At 52.9% G+C, this 21,044-nt stretch overlaps 1 protein-coding gene across 1 annotated transcript in view; it reads left to right on the top strand.

The window, feature by feature from the left end:
• The first annotated feature begins 11,260 nt into the window (after positions 1-11,260).
• Positions 11,261-21,044, top strand: part of CYB561 (cytochrome b561) — a 28,476-nt gene continuing 18,692 nt past the window's right edge. The window contains exon 1 of the mRNA XM_074940655.1: positions 11,261-11,356. The gene's annotated coding sequence lies outside the window, so the exon portion shown is untranslated. The remainder of the gene's footprint in view (positions 11,357-21,044) is intronic.

Genomic DNA, 21,044 nt, shown 5'->3' with positions numbered 1-21,044 from the left:
CCAGTTCAGAGCGCTGGTGCGATGCCAAGGCCTTGGACAGGTTGCAAATGAAAAGCATTGACGGGTGTTTAAGTCTAAAGGGGCAACTGCCCTGAATGTTGAGCTGCTGTAAAAAGCCCATGGTGGAACTGCTCAGCTGTGTGGCCACCTCAGGGCTGGTGCACAGAACCTTCTGCTCCAAAAGCCCCGTGAGGAAGGAAGGTTTTGTAGTGAAGGCAGGGGATTGGCCTCAGGAGAGCTGGATCTACTAGACTCCATGTGTGAAACTGGACAAGCCTCTAGCGCCTAGATCCTCAAAGCTGGTTAGACACCCAACTCCCTCTGAAATTAAGGGGGGTTGGGCACCTAAATAACTTTGAGGATCTGAGCCTAAGTGTCTCCAGACCTCAGTTCCCCACCCCTAAAATGGGGATTGCATTCTTTCCCACAGCCTTTGTTTGTCATCTATTTAGACCAGGGTTGGGCAAACTTTTTGGCCCAAGGGCCACATTGGGGTTGTGCAACTGTATGGAGGGCCGGGTAGGGAAGGTTAATCTAGGGGAAAAGAGGGGATTAGAATGATTTACTGATTGACAGACTTGCTGTTGGTTTAGGGCACTGAAACTCATGATAAAGGAATAAACTCTGGCTCTTGCCTATTGATAAAGTTCAGTTGGGGGCAATTTTCAACCAGGGTTTGTCTGCCTATAGGGTTGGTCCCGCTACAGCTAGATTGGTTTAGCAACAGGTATAGTTAAAGTGATGCAACCCTCTTGTGTGGACGTATTTATATCCGAATAAAGGTGCTTATATCGGTATAGCTTATCGCAATGAATTTAACACTTGTGTAGAACCCTGCAAATCTGCGCATATCTGCTTTATATCCGTGGACCATGTTTGCGGATCGGATGCTGATGCAAATTTTGTATCCGTGCAGGGCTCTACACTCGGGGGTCTGTATTGCTTAAACTATATAGGTATAATGATACAAAATCTGTATAGAGCAGCCCCCATCCCCCCCCAAAAAAACAACAGTGAAAACCCCAGAAACGTGCCAGCCATTCGCTTAGTGAAAAAAGAATTTAGTGCCCAGTTTTGTCACGCCACCGGTTAAAGTATCACCAAGTGAACTTTGCTACTATTTGGATCAGCAATTATGGAAAAAAAAATACAGTAATCTTGGGCAGATTATTGTCCTGCACCTTGCCCATCAGTCATGTGCATAGGGCAAAGTGGCCGTAAAACGCTGCCCTTTTGGTTGGGTAGCATCTTACATCCATGTTGCACTCAGTTTTCCCTAGTGTAAATGACTGTAGACGGTGCAGGGCAGTGGAGAATGGGGTCCTGAACTGGCTTCCGTCTGTAGTTTTGGCTGGCTCTCTGGGAGCCGTCTTTGAAAACTTTGTAACAAGTCTGGAAAAGTGTAAAAACCAAGAGTTGTTTTGAATGTGATTCCAGATTATTTAAAGGGCTCTCATGGGAGGAAGGAGGGTCCAGTGGTCATGGTGCTAGCCAGGTCTGTGCTCTGACACAGCCTCTCTGGAAAACCTTGGGCAAATCACCCGGGCCCAGATTCTCCAAGGAGTTTAGGTGCCTAACTCCCATCTGTTTCATGGAGGATTTTGATGTTTCTAAATTTGATTTCATTAAGATTTGGGAGCTCTGGGGTTCCTGATCCAAGGCAGGCTGCCTAGGAGCCCTGACCCCTGGGAGCCCTGGCTGCCAAGGAGCCAAGCAGGTGAGCTGGAGGAAACAAGGCAGGTTTTTGGTGGTTTCCCACGGAAACCTGCCTGCGTTTTGTTGGGACTTCACTGAAACTTTCCCGCAACGTTTTGTGGAGGGCAGGGAAAGGGTTTGTTCCTTTTGCCCAGTGCTAATCTTAATGCTGGATCTCGGTCTTTTGTGCAGCAGGGAGAGCGGAGGGTCCTGTTTTGGCAAGTGGTCATTGCACAACAGTTTAGGACAGGAAGTTAAGATTACCCCTGTGTCAGATTGAACTGCTTGGGGAATGCAGGTTGTTGGGCCCTGATCCTGCTTGGTGATCCATGCTGTCAAGGTTCCTCCCCCACTCTGAACTCTAGGGTACAGATGTGGGGACCTACATGAAAAACCTCCTAAGCTTATCTTTACCAGCTTAGGTCAAAACTTCCCCAAGGTACAAAATATTCCACCCTTTTGTCCTTGGATTGGCCGCTACCACCACCAAACAAATACTGGTTACTGGGGAAGAGCTGTTTGGACACGTCTTTCCCCCAAAAATACTTCCCAAAACCTTGCACCCCACTTCCTGGACAAGGTTTGGTAAAAAGCCTCACCAATTTGCCTAGGTGACTACAGACCCAGACCCTTGGATCTTAAGAACGATGAACAATCCTCCCAACACTTGCACCCCCCCTTTCCAGGGAAATGTTGGATAAAAAGCCTCACCAATTTGCATAGGTGACCACAGACCCAAACCCTTGGATCTGAGAACAATGAAAAAGCATTCAGTTTTCTTACAAAAAGACTTTTAATAGAAATAGAAGTAAATAGAAATAAAAAAAAAATCCCCCCTGTAAAGTCAGGATGGTAGATACCTTACAGGGTAATTAGATTCAAAACATAGAGAACCCCTCTAGGCAAAAACCTTAAGTTACAAAAAAGATACACAGACAGAAATAGTTATTCTATTCAGCACAATTCTTTTCTCAGCCATTTAAAGAAATCATAATCTAACACGTACCTAGCTAGATTACTTACTAAAAGTTCTAAGGCTTCATTCCTGGTCTATCTCCGGCAAAGACAAAATATAGACAGACACACATACCCTTTGTTTCTCTCCCTCCTCCCAGCTTTTGAAAGTATCTTGTCTCCTCATTGGTCATTTTGGTCAGGTGCCAGCGAGGTTACCGTTAGCTTCTTAACCCTTTACAGGTGAGAGGAGATTTCCTCTGGCCAGGAGGGATTTTAAAGGGGTTTACCCTTCCCTTTATATTTATGACACATGCGAGTGGGCGGCTGCCCCTGTGTGAAGTCCCAGTGAACTCACTGGGGCTCCATGGGGATCAGCCTGCATAGATCACCACAGATGGGAGCAGGGGGGACACTGCTTTAGGAGGGGATGGTGGAACACGCAAAAGAGCTTCCTACCCCACCCAAACTACTTAGAAGAGTTATTCCTATGGGGTACGTTTAGATTCAAAGCACTGGAGGAGGTGACCAGCCCTCTGTGGAGAAAGAAGTGGTTCGGGACTATTTAGAAAAGCTGGACAAGCACAAGTCCATGGGGCCGGATGTGCTGCATCCGAGAGTGCTAAAGGAGTTGGCGGATGGGATTGCAGAGCCATTGGCCATTATCTTTGAAAACGCATGGCGATCCGGGGAAGTCCCGGACGACTGGAAAAAGGCTAATGTAGTGCCCATCTTTAAAAAAGGGAAGAAGGAGGATCCTGGGAACTACAGGCCAGTCAGCCTCACCTCAGTCCCCGGAAAAATCATGGAGCAGGTCCTGAAGGAATCAATTCTGAAGCACTTAGAGGAGAGGAAAGTGATCAGGAACAGTTAGCAGGAATTCACCAAGGGCAAGTCATGCCTGACTAATCTAATTGCCTTCTATGACGAGATAACTGGCTCTGTGGATGAGGGGAAAGCGGTGAACGTGTTGTTCCTTGACTTTAGCAAAGCTTTTGACACGGTCTCCCACAGTATTCTTGCCAGCAAGTTAAAGAAATATGGGCTGGATGAATGGACTATAAGGTGGATAGAAAGTTGGCTAGATTGTCGGGCTCAACGGGTAGTGATCAATGGCTCCATGTCTAGTTGGCAGCCGGTATCAAGTGGAGTGCCCCAAGAGTTGGTCCTGGGGCTGTTTTTGTTCAATATCTTCATAAATGATCTGGAGGATGGTGTGGATTGCACCCTCAGCAAGTTTGCAGATGACACTAAACTGAGAGGAGAGGTAGATACGCTGGAGGGTAGGGATAGGATACAGAGGGCCCTAGACAAATTAGAGGATTGGGGCAAAAGAAATCTGATGAGGTTCAACAAGGACAAGTGCAGAGTCCTGCACTTAGGACGGAAGAACCCCATGCACCGCTACAGACTAGGGACCGAATGGCTCGGCAGCAGTTCTGCAGAAAAGGACCTAAGGGTTACAGTGGACGAGAAGCTGGATATGAGTCAACAGTGTGCCCGTGTTGCCAAGAAGTCCAATGGCATTTTGGGATGTATACGTAGGGGCATTGCCAGCAGATCGAGGGACGTGATTGTTCCCCTCTATTCGACATTGGTGAGGCCTCATCTGAAGTACTGTGTCCAGTTTTGGGCCCCACACTACAAGAAGGATGTGGAAAAATTGGAGAGAGTCCAGCGGAGGGCAACAAAAATGATTAGGGGACTGGAACACATGACTTATGAGGAGAGGCTGAGGGAACTGGGATTGTTTAGTCTGTGGAAGAGAAGAATGAGGGAGAATTTGATAGCTGCTTTCAACTACCTGAAAGGGGGTTCCAAAGAGGATGGCTATAGACTGTTCTCCGTGGTAGCTAATGACAGAACAAGGAGTAATGGTCTCAAGTTGCAGTGGGGGAGGTTTAGGTTGGATATTAGGAAAAACTTTTTCACTAGGAGGGTGGTGAAACACTGGAATGTGTTACCTAGGGAGGTGGTGGAATCTCCTTCCTTAGATATTTTTAAGGTCAGGCTTGAGAAAGCCCAGGCTGGGATGATTCAGTTGGGGGTTGGTCCTGCTTTGAGCAGGGGGTTGGACTAGATGACCTCCTAAGGTCCCTTCCAACCCTGATATTCTATGATTCTATGATTCTATGACATTCTCTCTTGAAGCCCATCCCCTGTGTAGTACGTTTCTGGGTGTTGAGGGGGATTTAAATGCCTGTCCATGCAATTTCATTACATAGCACATGAAATTGGCTGGTAGGTTGAGGAGGAGACTGGACATAAAGGCACCTGGGGGGTATTCCTGAGCTTAACGGGACTAAATGAAGGCTAGTCATGCTGCACCCTTCCAACAGCCCCTTTAAAGCACTTTACAGATACCCACTGATCAACCCCACAGCTTGCTGTGATTTACGATTCCCATGTTAGAGATGGAGACGCTAATACACAGAACAGGCTGCCACAAGTAAGAATGGAGGATAGAAGGCAGGTCTCCTTGCCCCGTCGACTGTACCTCTGTTACGCATTACAGACACGGACAGTGCTTCCTACGATGTTAAGTGCTGTGGTCGCCTTGAATGGCAAGGTCTAGAAAGCCAAAGGGAGTCTAGAAAGCCAAAGTTTCTGGCACCTCCTCGTGACAGCAGGGGTGAATCTAGCTCTTGCTTTTCATCCCCTTCTCTTCATGGATCCTGGAGTGAATACAGCCTACTGGTTCAACACAGTGGGGACTGTGGATTTCTGGGTTCTTTCTGCCACCTCGTGGCCTGCAGCCCTAAGGACACCTGAACATAGTATTTTTCATAGAGGAAACGGATAGTAGGCACCAATGTGAGTGGCTGGATTTTTCACAACAACCCAGTATTTTGGGTGCATGTCGGGGGCCGAACTCTTGTGAAAATCTGGCTCCAATTGTGGATGTTAAGGGGCAGATTTCCAAGAGTCCTATCCCAATTTTATACTGCTCCTGTGCTACCGGAGGGCGCTATCTTGGGCCACTGTGTTGCCTCTTCCATTCCCATGCACCAAAACAGAGGTGGAAAGGAGCTGGGAAAGGGGGAGTGTCTCCCCCTGTACCTTCAAAGAGAGGTGAAATTTGGAGTTTGCTTGGCGTGCAGGTGCTTTGTACCCTGGAATTCAGGGAAATGCCCTTTGCTGTGTGTTGTTGCAGAAAGATTTGGAGCTCTGCATGCCTGACCTCCCAGGTTATCTCTGGATACCTGGAGACTTTGGTAAATGTTGCACAGTGAGTCCATTCTAGTTTTTTTGAAGGATAGCATAGTGGACTAGAATCCAGACCTGGATTTGTTCCTGCCACTGCCTTGCTGCATGAGCGCTCAAAACCACTAATCCAGGCTGACCAATGTCCTTGTTTATCTCCCACTCCTCCAATTTCCTACTTTCTCTCCCTTTTTCCCTGGTTCTTTGTTGCTGTAAGCCCAAATACACACCCACTCTCACAATCCCTCTTCCCCATGGTACCCGCAGCCAGAGATACTACCATTTCAGCCATAAAGCTGCACAGCTCCATTTCAAACTACTCCTAGAATAGCCTGAATTTTTGTGACCCTATTTAGGAATCGGGCCCAGGTTTTGGACGTTTTTGGATTTCAGTACAAAATCACCCACCTCTGCTGTGGGCCCAAGGGATGGCTTATTCAAAGGGCATGTTTAGATTCCAGGCAGCAGGGAGGTCTTCACGACAGTTTTGGCTTTATTAGTTATATTCTGAGGACAGTAGAGTGTCAGAATTGAGAGGTGCAGTTGTCCATGTTGGTCACGAGGGGGCACTCGGTTCTCCAGAACCGCCCTCGTGGTGAAATAGCAGCTGGTCCCGCCCTTAGGTCATGAGCCTCAACTTCTAGAAACCACCAAGTGAAGTATCAAAAGTGAGGCTCGCAATTAGCCAACCCCAGCCCTGGTGTAAATGATTCCACCAGGGCTGGATTGGGTCCAGTGACTCTTTCATCAGAGCTATTCATTGCAGTGTGGTCATTCGTAGAGGCCCCAACAGAGATCAGGGCACAGAGACGGTCCTTTCCCCAAAGCGCTTACAGTCTAAACAGGCAAAGGGTGGGAGGGGAAGAGAGGTGAAGGGATTTGAGCAAGGTCACACAGCGGGTCAGTAGCGAAGCAGGAATCAAGTCTCCTGAGTCATAGCCCAGTGCCCTATCTGTGGGTGCACACAGCAGTTGACCTATTCCTCAAATACTGGACTCAGGAGTGTGGTTGCCAAGATGAGTAGGTCCTGACTAAGGAAATCAATCCAATAACACTTTCCTGTCCCTTCTCTGTGTTCCTTTGGGGCGGAAGCACCGGCTGTCATTCGCTGTGAGATTTGGAGTTGATTTGGTGGTAGTGAGGTTTTCTAATTCTCGTTGTGCTCTGGTGCAAGCCCACCATGATGCGGCGCCATTCCCCATTGCCTCGGTACCACTCCCTGGCACCGTTAGGGTCCACCCCTCCCTGGTTGGGCTCGGACTATTCCTCTGAGTCAAAGGCGGACTTATTCGTGTCCTGACACAGCTGGTACTGCTCAAGATCCCGGCACCGGTCTTGGCACTGTAGAGTGGAGGACCCCTCTGTACCGATGGAGTCCTGGCTGACCCAGTGGCAGGGCCCGGTACAATGGCCCTTTTGGACACCTTGGGCCTATCACCAGGCCCAAGGGCATAGTTCCAGGGCAGCATCAGTAGTTTCTGTTGCCCATGCCCCCCCTCTGCGATGTCGGTCACCCCTGACACATCCAGGGCTCCCGAGGACCAACACGGAGCTCAGACCCCGAGCCTCCCAGATCAGGGGCGTTGTCAGAGCTGCCGACGCCTGCGGCTCCCGCACCACCAGTTGCAGCAGTGGTGGATGTCCCTGAGCACATCACCAGGGAGCCGGAGAGGCAGGAAGACCCTGTCCCACCTCGCGCCTCATCTTCTTCCTCGCCGGACGAGGCAATAGTGGGCACTGCTACGTCCCTTCTGGCAATGGACATAAAAGCCCACCAGGACCTCCTTAGGAGGGTGGCCCAGAACCTCAATATGCAGGACTCGGACCCGATGCTCAACAGACTCGCCCCGGAGGGTACCTCAAACGTGGCACTGCCGCTTATAAAAACTATACAAACCACCACGAAGGTGGTCTGACAGACCCCGGCCTCTATACCACTTATGGCCAGGGGTGTAGAGAGGTGTTACTTAGTCCCACAAAAAGGGTATGAGCACCTCTTCACCCACCCCCAACCAGGGACCCTGGTGGTGGATGCAGCAAACCACAGGGCGCGTCGGGGCAACTGCGGCCAGCCCCTAAAAATAAGGACGCCAAGAAGCTGGACCTCTTCGGTCGAAAGGTATACTCGACCAGGGGGTTCCAGCTTCGAATTTCCAACTAGCAGGCGATACTTAGCCACTATGCATACAACTCTTGGAACGCCCTCTCTATGTTTTAGGAACTGCTCCTGTCGGAGTCAGGACAGGAATTTGCTGCAGTCCTAGAGGAGGGCAGAGTGGTGGCTAGAATCTCCCTCCAAGCTGCTTTGGACTCTGCTGACTCAGTGGCGCAGACTATGGCTGTGGCCATTACAATGAGGCATAGCTCATGGCTACAGGTCTCGGGACTCCCAGCGGAGGTCCAGAATACAATACAGAGCCGTCCATTTGGTGGTGTGGGGCTGTTCGCTGACAAGACAGACTTAAGACTGCACAGTCTCGAGGACTCACAAGCAACTCTCAAGTCTCTGGGAATTCACATGCCAGCACCCCAGAGAAAGCCCTTCAAGCCCCAGCCCACTTCCTGCTTCTATCCAGGCGCCTAAGTATGGTTGTGGCTCCCACCCTCAGTGCTCCTGGCTTGGCTGAAAGCCAGCAGTGCTTTCAAAGTTCCTCCTTGCTGTCCCTCCCGAGAGCTGCTTAATAGCTGTGAGGGTGGATGTTCAGCCCCTGGGGGAACCAGGAGACGAAAGTGAAGGTGGCTTCATTCCTTCCTCCTTCTAAGTGTTGGCTCCCGAAAGCCTGCTCCATGATGGAAGGAGGGTCTCCCAGGCCAACACCTTGACCACTGGACCATGCTTCCTCTCTGGGCCTGCAATGGCTCCTCCCAGCTTCTGGGGGGCTGCTGGCAGCCCCTCCGCCTACCTTCCCTCTGATCCTCCTCCTGGATAGGAACAGGGAAGGAACCGCTGGAGGTAGTGGTGGCAGCAGCTGGGGCAAGGTGTGGAGGGGGGAGTAGTGGCCCCTACCACTCCCCTCTAGCACCCATCTACACCCTCAGGCATCCCACCCACACCCCCTCAGTTTTCCACACAGACAACTCCATCAAACAGCCTCCAGCTTCTCACCCAGCCATCCCAATCGAGCACCCATTGGCCATTGCTTGCAGCACGGTGTGCTGACCACGCACTAGAGTTTATGGTTATTTACACGTATGCAAATTAGCTCAACATAATTTGCATGACATCACAGATGGAGTTGCACAGAACTGGCACCAGCAGGGTCTGGACAGAGGGCTGGGGGCACAGGCAGTTGAGTGGGGGTGGGCTAGGAGTGCAGCGGGAGGGCTGGAGGCAAAGGGGGAGCTCAGTGAGGGCTGGGGCTGCAGTGGGGGCAGACTGGAGGCTGGGGTATAGTGGGGAGCTGGGGGCACAGTGGGGGAGCTGAGTGGGGGAAGACAGGAGGCTGGAGATAGGGAGGGAGGCTGGGAGCACAGTGGAGGGCTGGAGCACAGTGGGGGCGGACACGAGGTTGGGGGGCACAGTGGGGGGCTGGGGGTACAGTGGGGGCGGGCAGGAGACTGGAGATCGGGAGGGAGGCTGGGGGCACAGTGGCGGGCTGGGGGCACAGTGGGGGGGACAGGAGGCTGGGAGGCACAGTGGGGGGGCTGGGGGTACAGTGGGGGCGGGCAGGAGGCTGGAGATAGGGAGGGAGGCTGGGGGCGCAGTGGGGGGAACTAAGGAGGGGCGGACAGGAGGCAGGGGGCACAGTGGGGGCGGACAGGAGGCGGGGGGCACAGTGGGGGGCTGGGGGCACAGTGGGGGGAACTAACGAGGGGCGGACAGGAGGCGGGGGGCACAGTGGGGGCGGGCTGGGGGTACAGTGGGGGCAGACAGGAGGCGGGGGGCACAGTGGGGGCGGACAGGAGGCTGGGGGCACAGTGGAGGGCTGGGGGCACAGTGGGGGGACAGGAGGCTGGGGGCACAGTGGGCGGAACTAAGGAGGGGCGGACAGGAGGCAAGGGGCACAGTGGGGGGAGGCTAGGGGCACAGTGGAGGGCTGCGGGTACAGTGGGGGTGGACAGGAGGCGGGGGGCACAGTGGGGGCGGGCTGGGGGTACAGTGGGGGCGGACAGGAGGCGGGGGGCACAGTGGGGAGGCTGGGGGTACAGTGAGGGGCTGGCAGGAGGCTGGAGATAGGGAGGGAGGCTGGGGGCACAGTGGGGGGAACTAAGGAGGGGCGGACAGGAGGCAGGGGGCACAGTGGGGGGAGGCTAGGGGCACAGTGGAGGGCTGGGGGTACAGTGGGGGCGGACAGGAGGCGGGGGGCACAGTGGGGTGGCTGGGGGTACAGTGGGGGGCGGGCAGGAAGCTGGAGATAGGGAGGGGGGCTGGGGGCACAGTGGGGGGAACTAAGGAGGGGCGGACAGGAGGTGGGGGGCACAGTGGGGGGAACTAAGGAGGGGCGGACAGGAGGCAGGGGGCACAGTGGGGGGAGGCTGGGGGCACAGTGGGGGGCTGGAGGCACAGTGGGGGGAACTAAGGAGGGGCGGACAGGAGGCAGGGGGCACAGTGGGGGCGGACAGGAGGCGGGGGGCACAGTGGAGGCCTGGGGGTACAGTGGGGGGAACTAAGGAGGGGCGGACAGAAGGCAGGGGGCACAGTGGGGGCGGACAGGAGGCGGGGGGTACAGTGGGGGGAACTAAGGAGGGGCGGACAGGAGGCGGGGGGCACAGTGGGGGGAGGCTGGGGGCACAGTGGGGGGCTGGAGGCACAGTGGGGGGAACTAAGGAGGGGCGGACAGGAGGCAGGGGGCACAGTGGGGGCGGACAGGAGGCGGGGGGCACAGTGGAGGGCTGGGGGTACAGTGGGGGGAACTAAGGAGGGGCGGACAGAAGGCAGGGGGCACAGTGGGGGCGGACAGGAGGCGGGGGGTACAGTGGGGGGAACTAAGGAGGGGCGGACAGGAGGCAGGGGGCACAGTGGGGGCGGACAGGAGGCGGGGGGCACAGTGGGGGGCTGGGGGCACAGTGGAGGGAACTAAGGAGGGGCGGACAGAAGGCAGGGGGCACAGTGGAGGGCTGGGGGTACAGTGGGGGCGGACAGGAGGCGGGGGGCACAGTGGGGGCGGGCTCGGGGTACAGTGGGGGCGGACAGGAGGCGGGGGGCACAGTGGGGGGCTGGGGCTGGGGGGGAGCACGGCCGCCTGCTGCAGGCTCCCCGGAGCTGAGGCTGGGGTCCGGGGAGGAGAAGCCGCGACCCCTGCGGGATTGTGGGGGCGCACGGGAGCCCCCCCCCCGTTACACACGCTGCACACTCCAGCCCCTCCCCCTACAGGTGCACACTCACCTGCCCCGCCCCCTCCACGTTTGCACGATTCCCCCCCGCCCCGGGCGTCAGGAGCCGCAGCCAGTCAGCGAGCCCGTTGCCCTGGCAACGCCGCGGCCCCGGCCCCTCCCGGGAGCAGGAAGCGCCAGCCCCGTCCAGCGGCGCTGACACCGGCCGCGGCCCGAGCCGACGCCGCAGGTAGGAGCCGAGGCCCGGAGCCCGGGTCGGGTCGGGTCGGGGCGACAAGCGGGAGCCCGCTCTGTGAGAGGACGGCGGGGTCCTTGTTCTGCGCCCACCGCCGTAGCGTCTGGGCGTGCGGGGAGGGGTGCGTGTGCTCCGAAAGCTGAGGACCCCCCCCCCCTTCCCGGGGTCGGTGCCTCTGAGCCCCACAGATGGAGACACCCCCCTCCCCCGCCCGCCCCGGGCTCGGTGCCTCTGAGCCCCACGGGAGGAGACACCCCCGCTCCCCCCCCCCCCCGAGCTCGGTGCCTCTGAGCCCCACGGGATGAGTTCCTCCCCTTCCCGGGGTCGGTGCCTCTGAGCCCCACAGGAGGAGACACCCCCGCTCCCCCCCCCACTGTGGGGTCGGTGCCTTTGAGCCCCAAGGGATGAGTTCCTCCCCCTCCCCCCCCCCCACCGCCCCGGGGTCGGTGCCTCTGAGCCCCACAGGTGGAGACACCCCCGCTCCCCCCCACCCCCACCGTGGGGTCGGTGCCTCTGAGCCCCAAGGGATGAGTTCCTCCCCCTCCCCCCCCACCCACCGCCCCGGAGTCGGTGCCTCTGAGCCCCACAGGTGGAGACACCCCCGCTCCCCCCCCCCCCCCCCCGGGCTTGGTGCCTCTGAGCCCCACGGGATGAGTTCCTCCCCTTCCCGGGGTCGGTGCCTCTGAGCCCCACAGGTGGAGACACCCCCGTTCCTCCCCCCCCTGCCCTGGGGTCGGTGCCTCTGAGCCCCAAGGGATGAGTTCCTCTTCCTCCCCCTCCCACACACACACACCCTGGGTCAGTGTCTTTGAGCCCCAGACCCCCTCCTCCAGCCCCATGTCTCTGAGCCCCCCCGCAGAGCTCTCCGGGCGTTCTCCGGTCCCAAGAGCTACGCCCCACACAAGATTCTGGCTGCCCGGGCCCCTGTCTCCTGGGCCAGGCTGGGGGTGTCTTGGCGCTCAGGGATGGCCTTGCCTGACGCTGGTCGCCTGGCATGGGGGAGGCTGGCTACACTGGCTGAGCGCTGAGCCAGGCTGGGCACGTACAGAGCTCACAAGTATCCAGCGTTTCCTGCACTAAACCCTGATTGACCCACATAAACTCTCCATGGTGGGCACCATCCTGTGCCAGGCAGCCAGGGTGAGGGGCAGTTTGGTTCTGGGAAGAGCAAATACCTGGATCATTTGTTTGACCTGCGGGGTTTTTTGAGCTCCTAGCACTAAGCGTGGGGGAAAGCGAACGCTTAATAGTGGCAAGACTTTGGGATAGGGGCTGGAGGCCCCAGCATGCAAGGTGTAATTGGGCACAGGATGGGGGCTACTGTATAGGGGGGTAGCTGGAATGCCAGTGCTTAGGCTTCTAATGGGCCAGGGTTGGTTCCTCAGTTAACTGATGACAGGCCTTTTCTCTCTGCTGCGTTTCCTGCTCAGCAGGTGGACCCTTTCGTCAGTCAGTGCTGAAGCTGTGTGATATCTGAGAGCTGCATTTAGTCAGATGATGGGACAAGAGGGCAGGGGCCTTCAGGCAGGGCCGTAAGCCAGGTGCCACCCACCCTGTCCTTTGTATTCTCTTATCCAGCTGCCTTATGCTTCAGTTTGTTGGCAATAATTTCATTGTTAGTCACAAGCACTTGAAGAAATTGAAGAGCGGAGAATGTTTCCCCAGGGGGACTGGATTGTTTCTCTCTCTTCTGCAAAGTTTCTACAAGCCTGTAACAATTGCCCCAAAGCTGTTTATTTAGCAAACTTTAAATAGCCTTCTTTTCTCTTAACCTCCCTTTCCTTCCCTTGGGTTTGGTTGGGGAATTTATTGACACTTGGTTCTTGAAAAGATTCACATTCCCATATAGATTTCTTATTTCCATAAGATATGCTAGGTAGACCTCTCTTCCTGTTGGGGGTGCCCCAAGTAACTTTCCATCAGTCAGCACTCACAGGATTCTATCAGATCAAACCAAATGACTTCAGAAATGATCTGAAACACACGTGTTCAATGTGAGAGAAATATCCAGGCAGCTGTAATGATGAACTAGACCTAGGGGCAAGAGTGGGCAGCAAGTTAGACAGGAGTTTGCAATGGGCTGTGTAATCCTGGATTGTAGAGAGAAAGGATGGCACAGTGGTTAGGGCACTAGCCCAGGACCCTGCTCTGTCACACACTTCTGGTGTGATCTTGGGCATGTCATTTAGTGCCTCTGTGCTTCAGTTCCCCATCTGTAAGCAGAGGGTAAGAGCACTTCCCTACCTCCTAGGGATATGTGAGGATTAACTGCATTAAAGATCGTAGGCACTCATATGCTGTGGAAATGGGGGGTGCAGATAAATTCCTAAAAAAGACACCATTCACAGAGCAGGGAGGAAAGAGTGCTTCTCTGCAAGGTGAACCCCCACCTAGAATATTGCATTCCGCTTTGGGCACTGAGTTACCAGAACAGTATTGACACTGGAGAGTGTTCAGAGAATAACAACTGACTTGACCTGGAGGGTTTGATTTATAAGGAAATTTTAAGCCAAGGGCTAGAATTCCCAGGACTCAGCATCCACAGTCAGGACTGAATTTCCAGAAGAGCTAATCCCATATTTGCTTACTTAGTTGTCAGATCTGTAAAAGTGCCCAGCACCCAGCAGCCCCACTGTGCCACGTACAACTAGGTTTTCCCAACAACTCAGCACCCAGCTTGCATCTGATGTATGAGCTCTTGTGAAAATCTAGCTGTAACAATTTTAGCTGGGTGTTGTATAGTTTGGTTAGCGCTGACTAAGGAAGGGTCTAACACTCTGCAAATATTTGCAGACTGTTAAGGCCAAGGAAGGAGGGAATTGCTTTGTGTAGTAACCTGAGGTTTAGCTAGAAGTAATAGGATGAAATCAAGGAAAAGCGTAGGCTGAATATTGGGATATAACAAGCTCCAGGGTGTGAGCTGTATTTGAAGGAGGATTGAAAAGGATGAAGCCCCATTATTGGGGACTTTAAAAATCGGATTGGACAAAGGACTAGAAGGTGCCCGGAGAGACCAATCCTGCACTGACCCCTGCAGATAGACTGGACAGCCAGATAGGGTTTTTCCACCTCTAACTTTCTGGTTCTGTTAAATGACCAGCTGTAAAAACTCTCTTTAGGGTAAAAAGAAAAGGAGTACTTGTGGCACCTTAGAGACTAACCAGTTTATTTGAGCATGAGCTTTCGTGAGCTACAGCTCACTTCATCAGATGCACACAGTATGCATCCGATGAAGTGAGCTGTAGCTCACGAAAGCTCATGCTCAAATAAATTGGTTAGTCTCTAAGGTGCCACAAGTACTCCTTTTCTTTTTGCGAATACAGATTAACACGGCTGTTACTCTGAAACCTCTCTTTAGGGTGATTGCATTGGTTTATTTTTTGTCAGATGCTTTATTTCAAGGCTCCGACAGGACATGTCTCACTTGTTTCCTGTGCCCATGGGGGGATCACGTCAGTGGCTAAATGATTGGGAGCTGAGAATTGGCACTAATGTGTTGTGCTCCTGTTTGTAAGTGTCCACAAGAACACAGACCTCTACCAGTGATGGTCGCTTTACCATTTCATACAGCTGCAAAGCAACTGCCTTGTGAAGCGGAATGGGTTAACTGCTTCTGGGCGTCTGTTTCGCAGCATGCAGAGCTTAATTGGGGATCTTGCTTCAGGTGTTACCAGTTTAGCTGAGGCAGATTGTCAGGAGGTGATTAACCTAGCCTGAAACATCCGGCACAGCTGAGAGCATTGGGTAAGCAGCTGTCACTTGGCAGATGACACTGAATCACAGAGGGGCTGTTCTCGCTGCTGTTCGAGACTGAAGTGTGGTGTGGACTGACTGTCTAGGAGTCCATGTGAGTCTTCTTCTGACTAGTTTAGCACTGACTCTGTAGGCTTTAATTTTGGGAGTGTGGGGTGGGGCTCTGACCAGCCCCAGTAGCAGGGCTAACTGTATGGGATCTTGATACTGAGATTTAGTGACTTGAGACTGATCTCTGTATTTTCCAGTAGAAGTGTATTTATTTTTTTTGGGTGGAGTCTGTCCACCCATTGGGGCGAGGGGGGGAGGTAGCAGCTCCAGATGCATGTCTTGTTTTTCTTTTAAGTTATGGTCCCCTCCTAGTTTCTGTCATTGGGAGCTGCGTGAGATGTTCAATGGAAGCAAGCAGCAGCTCATTGATAGAAGGGATGGGGGAACTGGGGTGAGGGGACTGTGGCTTGGACTGCACAGCTCGCAAAGAGGGGTGAGGCGAGCTGGTGTTTAAATCCTTAGTGCTGCAGCGGCAGAGGGTCTGTCCTGCACTGGGTGTTTCCATTGCTGGTTAGGTGGGTGGGAATGGAGAGAGACTCTTATTGCTTATGGCATCCATTAAGGATAAGATTGTCACAGATTCTGTGACTTTCAGAGACCTCCGTGACATTTTTCCGCTTCAGCCCCAAGGTGGCAGGGCCGGTCAGCTGGCAGGGGCCCCGGGGACCTCAGCTGCCTGCAGTGGGGCTCATGCTTCTCCCGCACCCCGCGGGGTTTGGGCTTCAATCCTCCCCCCATCAGTCCCTCCCCCATAATTTTCGTAAAAGTCAGACAGGTCATGGGCTTCCATGAATTTTTGTTTATTGCCTGCGACCTGTCCGTGACTTTTACTAAAAATAATGGTGACAAAATCTTAACCTTTGCAATCATATTTGTGAAGGGGTTTTTCCTCCTCAATAGAAAATGTCCCCGGTGGTACCGGTTCGAGGGGACCCTGAAGAGAACACATCTCCATTATCCCCTCATGCTATCAAGTTAATCTTCGTCTGTATTTCGCTCCATTTCAGGGTTACTGCTCTGATGCCCTGGCCCTACAGCATGTTATGTTTCTCCAGGCACAAAGAGTAGTCACATAGTTAAGTCAGAGTGACCTTTATTTTAGATTTAGAGAACAAAAGCAACGTCTACACCAGAGCAGCTGATGAGTGTGTTTCCTTCCTTTGTAACGGTCTTTCCTGCTATTGTGTGTTCAGCTGTTCTCTGCAGACCAGGAATCTCTTAGATGATAAGGGCCAGATTTCCAAGTGCGCAGCACCCACAACAAGGGCCATGTTCTGAAAGGGCTCAGCCCCCATTGACACCGATGGCCTGTTTGCTCCACAGCCAGCATGCTGAGCAATCCCATAAATCTGGACGCTTATAATGGTACCTAGGTAGAAGCTGAGGCCTTTGGAATATCTGGTTGTTAAGGGGCAGAGCATCAAGTCAAAACACTTATAGCCAGATCCACCTCCAGGCTGACTCATGTAAACAACATTGCCATGTGGATAGCTCCTAAGCCAGCTGCACATGAGGCTTCTGAAGGCCATTTTACGATTATAGCAATGCACAGCTAAGTTCTGGTAGAATTAGTCCCCCTTGCACCTGTAAGGGGTTAATGTCTCAGGTCCCATGTTGTGTGTGCTTTGCTGTCCATAATATTTCCTAGTGACTTTTTTTGTCTGCATCCATCTTTTTTACCTGCCATGAACCTTTCTCTGGTTTGGTGCCCAGCCCCTGGGAGAGGAAGGTCTGTTACAGCCACATGCACTGCCAGGGCCATCTAAGTTCTGTCATGGTGGTGGCAATTTCTCCTGCTGCTACCACAACCGTCTCCTGCTCTTTCCCAGCCTGGTAACAACCCTTGCGGTGAACTCCCCCGGTACCTGGGTTGAAAAGTGAGCTCTGCAGGAGGCACCTGGATTCTGTGCCCTAAAAATAGCTGGTGATGCCAGTTGTTCTGGTGTCTGATTGTCTCCAGGACTCCATCCTGGTGCAGCAAACTGCCTTGTATGGTGTGGGGACTGGAGGGAGGAAAATGACAAGTATTTGTACACAGCTTTCCAAGGCTCTTTGATTCCCCTTATAGGACAGTGGGGGCTGACTAACCCCCAGCCATCTTGTACTGTGGATGGACAAATGGCCATTTGTCCACCGGTGGCTTAATTTAGGGCTAGGAATTTTGGGGCTGCCTCTGAGGTTATGGAGTTAGATAAGGGGGCTGCATCTCTTCCTTCTCCTTCCCCTTCCCTCTTGCCTAGGGGCAGGATTTCCCTTGGCGAAGAGTTCTTGTCCCAACATTGGTGGGTGCCTTGATGTCCCCACTCCATGTTCAGGAGGAAAGTGCTGTTAGCTGGTTTGCAAGTGTGTCGTGTGTTGTGTCGTGTTGTCCCCCCCCTCCTCCCCCAGGAGATATGTGGGAATAGAGGTGCCTGCCTTTGGCTGAGAGAGAGGAGCCCTATGACCCAGTTCCTTAATATTCCCAAAGGGATAGTGCCTGCTGCTTGCCTTAAGACTCCTCTGCTTTTTGACTCCTAATGTCCCTTCCAGAGCCTCTTCTGCCCGCAGGCTGCAAGTGCCACATGCACACAGCTGGCATTTTCAATGCAATCTAATAGAATAAGCCAGTTGTCTTAATCCACTTATCGGGTATGATCCAATAAAGCCTGCAGCTCTGGCTAGGAGTGAAGTGTGTGTGTGTTCTTAATAAATCTCCCCTGGTTCAACGGGCATCTTTAATCTGCCTCTGTCACTTACACAGAAACTTCAAGGTGGAATTAACGATGCTGCCTGCTGCTCCTGTACCCTTCCAGATTGAGAGGCTTCAAAACCCTGCACCCCGGCACTGGGAGCTAGCACATAGTTACCTTTTCTCCAAAAGAACGTTTGTGTGACATGAAAAGAGACCACTAATGTTGAGACACCAGCACCTTGTCCTGTCCTCCTTCAGTGGTGGGAAACACTTCCCTAACCTGCGAGGAGAAGATTCCTTAGTGCATCTTTAGCTCTTGCATTGTGCTTGTGAAACTGGCCACACGAAGGAAAGGCAGCTCGGTGTGATCTATCAACCAGTAGCAGCTCCCCTCTCCCCCAGCCAGGTCAGTGCTGCTGCTCAGACCACACTGAAGGTCCTGTTGGACTGTGTGAGTAGAGGTCCTGATCTGGAATTGTGGTGGGCACATAGAAAGTAGCTTTTTGTGTGTTGGGGAGGAGTAAGGTACTGTGATGTTCTGTTGGCACCCTTGCCAGGGCAGAGTTAGAGCTGTGAGTGCAGCTGCACTGTAACTGCATGTCCTGCTTTATGTAAGTTTGTGTTGTGGTCTTTTTCCCCCCCCTTGTAACATTTAATTGGGTTTTTTCGGGGGGAAAGAGGGGGGTTATTATCTGTATTATGGGAGCACCTACGAGCCCCCATCATGGACAGGTCTCCATTGTTCTAGGTACTGTACAAACGCAGCACGAAAAGATGGTTCCTGCCCCAAAGAGTTTACAATCTAGGTATAAGACAAGAGACAACAGATGGATATAGAGAGACAGGGGAGCACAAGGAAACAATGAGACAGTACGTAAGGTTTGAAGTCCCACCTCTGGGAAGGCTATGGGGAATGAAGGCCCTGCTGGTGCACAGTGCCTGGTGGAGAGGCAGCGTGACAGGCTCAAGTTGGTTCTGTTCTTGGCTGTCCCAGATGTGACGTATGGAACCTCTGCCAGGCCTCTCCCCTACCTGTCTTATCAGTCTTATCTGTCTTATCAGCCTTGCTTGATTTTTTTTAAAATGGATTTTAGAGAGGAGACAACAACTAGGTTTTAAACAGACTTCACTGCAGCCTTAGCTGTTCTGGTGGAACAGAAATTCCATTTGTGGAAGCATAATGCCTCTCCCGTGAGTCTGCAGCAGGGGTGAATGGGGACCTTCCTGTTTATCTCTTGAATCAAGACACTTTGCAAGTGGTTTGCACAGTCAATAGGATTCCTGTTTTCAGCAAAGAGGTGTGGTAAAGCAGCTGTTACAGAGGCAAACATGTAGCCTTCACAAGCTTGTCCATTTGTTTGCATAGCCTTTAGCAATGAGGCTTGCGTCTGCAATATTGGAGTCTAATTAAAGTGACCTTGTGCAGTCTCCGTTATCTTCTCTGTAACACAGGGAGATTGATAGCTGCCAGTCCCTGAGGCCAGGCTGGGTCAATAAAAACTGGTGTAAAGTGCGCAGAAACATTAATAACAGCTGGGGGAGGACTGAATTCATGATCTCCTCGCTCCCAACCCACTGCTCCTTCCCCCAGGGGTCAGGATATGTGGTGGTGGAGTAAGCATCCAACAGAGCCATTCCAGTGGGATAAGGTCCATATGGATACCGCCAGTGGGCTCATCCCCCTATTTCTGTGCCCCCCCCCAGTTGAAAATTTAAAATTGGGTTGGGGGGGGGGAACGCTGCTGTTTCAGGAACCACTTGACTAAATGACTCCCAGTTTGCACGACTTGCTCTGCCTTGGACTCTGAACTGGCATACCAGTTTCCAAGCTGAACTTATTTATGCAACAGAAATTGTGTTGCAACCCTACCTAGCCCTTGCCACTGCCTAACAGAAGTTAATTTGTAGCCCTAATGCGGGTTTAGGGAATAGATAATGGGCCAGGTGGGCAATTCATTGTGTTTGCTCTGGTGCCTGGGCAGAATTGAAAGTCAACATGGCTTTCCAGTTGCTGGATAAATATGGAAGGGAGGGCGTCACCTGGCCTAGGCTTTGCCCGGTCACCTGGCTCTGCCAACCTGCTTCATTCCTTTTGTGCAGCGTCTCTGCTCTGCCTGCCCTGGTCCCCTCTTGAGTAGCCACAGCTCGTGCCAAATTGTGTGTGGTAGAGGATGGGAGCATCAGAGGGAGTTGGCCTCCTCTCCTGTGGTGGATGCTGGGGACAAGGAAGTCAGATACTAGAGCCTTTGAATGCCCTGCTTCATAAATGAAGGCCCTGTCAATACAGATATGTGCTTACTAGCCTTAGGTTAAAGAATTCAATGTACCAGGAGTATTCACTCTCTCCCCGGACCTATTGCTATTCAAGCTTTGGGTTTCTCCACTTTCTCTATCCCTGTTTCTATTACCTCCCAAGAAAGGCTGCGGCATGTCAGACTTTTGTTTCAGTAGGTCTCTATTAGCAATTACTGAGGCTTGGTCTGCACTGAAAACCTGTACGTCTGTGCAGCACCCTGACCAATGCCGACAAACCCCTCAGTGTAGACACAGTTCGGTCGACAGAGGATGCTTCCGTCGACCTAGCTGCTACCGTTTGGGGAGATGGTATAACTACGCCGATGGAAAAACTCCTCCTGTCGGTGTAGGCTGCGTCTACACTAGGGGCTGTGCAGGTGTAGCTATGCTGCTGTCATCTGCGCCCATTTTCCCTTCTTTGGTGGAGAGAGAGTGAGAATCTTCCCCTGCAACAGCTCCCAGCACTCCAGATGCCGAGCAGTTGACAGCTGTTATGGGGACCAACACAAGACACAAATCCAATCTAGCATTATATTTCATCCCCAGAGCACTTCTATGTCCATCTCATCTCACTCACTTATTCTAAGTAGGTCTTAAAAATCCTGCCTGCTTGGTTTTCTTGCTTCCCAATTGCGAAGTGTTGCCTCTTTAATTTTAATGAAGATCTAGGCACTCCATCATGAATACCAGCAGAGACTAGGTGTTGAGGGTTTCACTTAGGAGCCCAGTGCTGGAAAAAGACCATCTGCTCTATGCAGAGAGCAAAACAGTCAAGATCTTGTGCTCCTTCTGGGAGCCCTCCCTTCAACAGTGCATCGTATGAGCAAAGGTTTTGCTGTTTAATGCTGACTCACTCTGTCCCTGAATCGCCAACTACTAGCGATTCAAAATCATGAGTCCAGCCCCTAAAAT

The sequence above is a fragment of the Natator depressus genome, chromosome 27, assembly GCF_965152275.1.
Source record: "Natator depressus isolate rNatDep1 chromosome 27, rNatDep2.hap1, whole genome shotgun sequence".
Taxonomy (NCBI): Eukaryota; Metazoa; Chordata; order Testudines; family Cheloniidae; genus Natator; species Natator depressus.
Note: the sequence above shows the minus strand (reverse complement) of the source record. Positions and strands in the feature narration are given on the sequence as shown.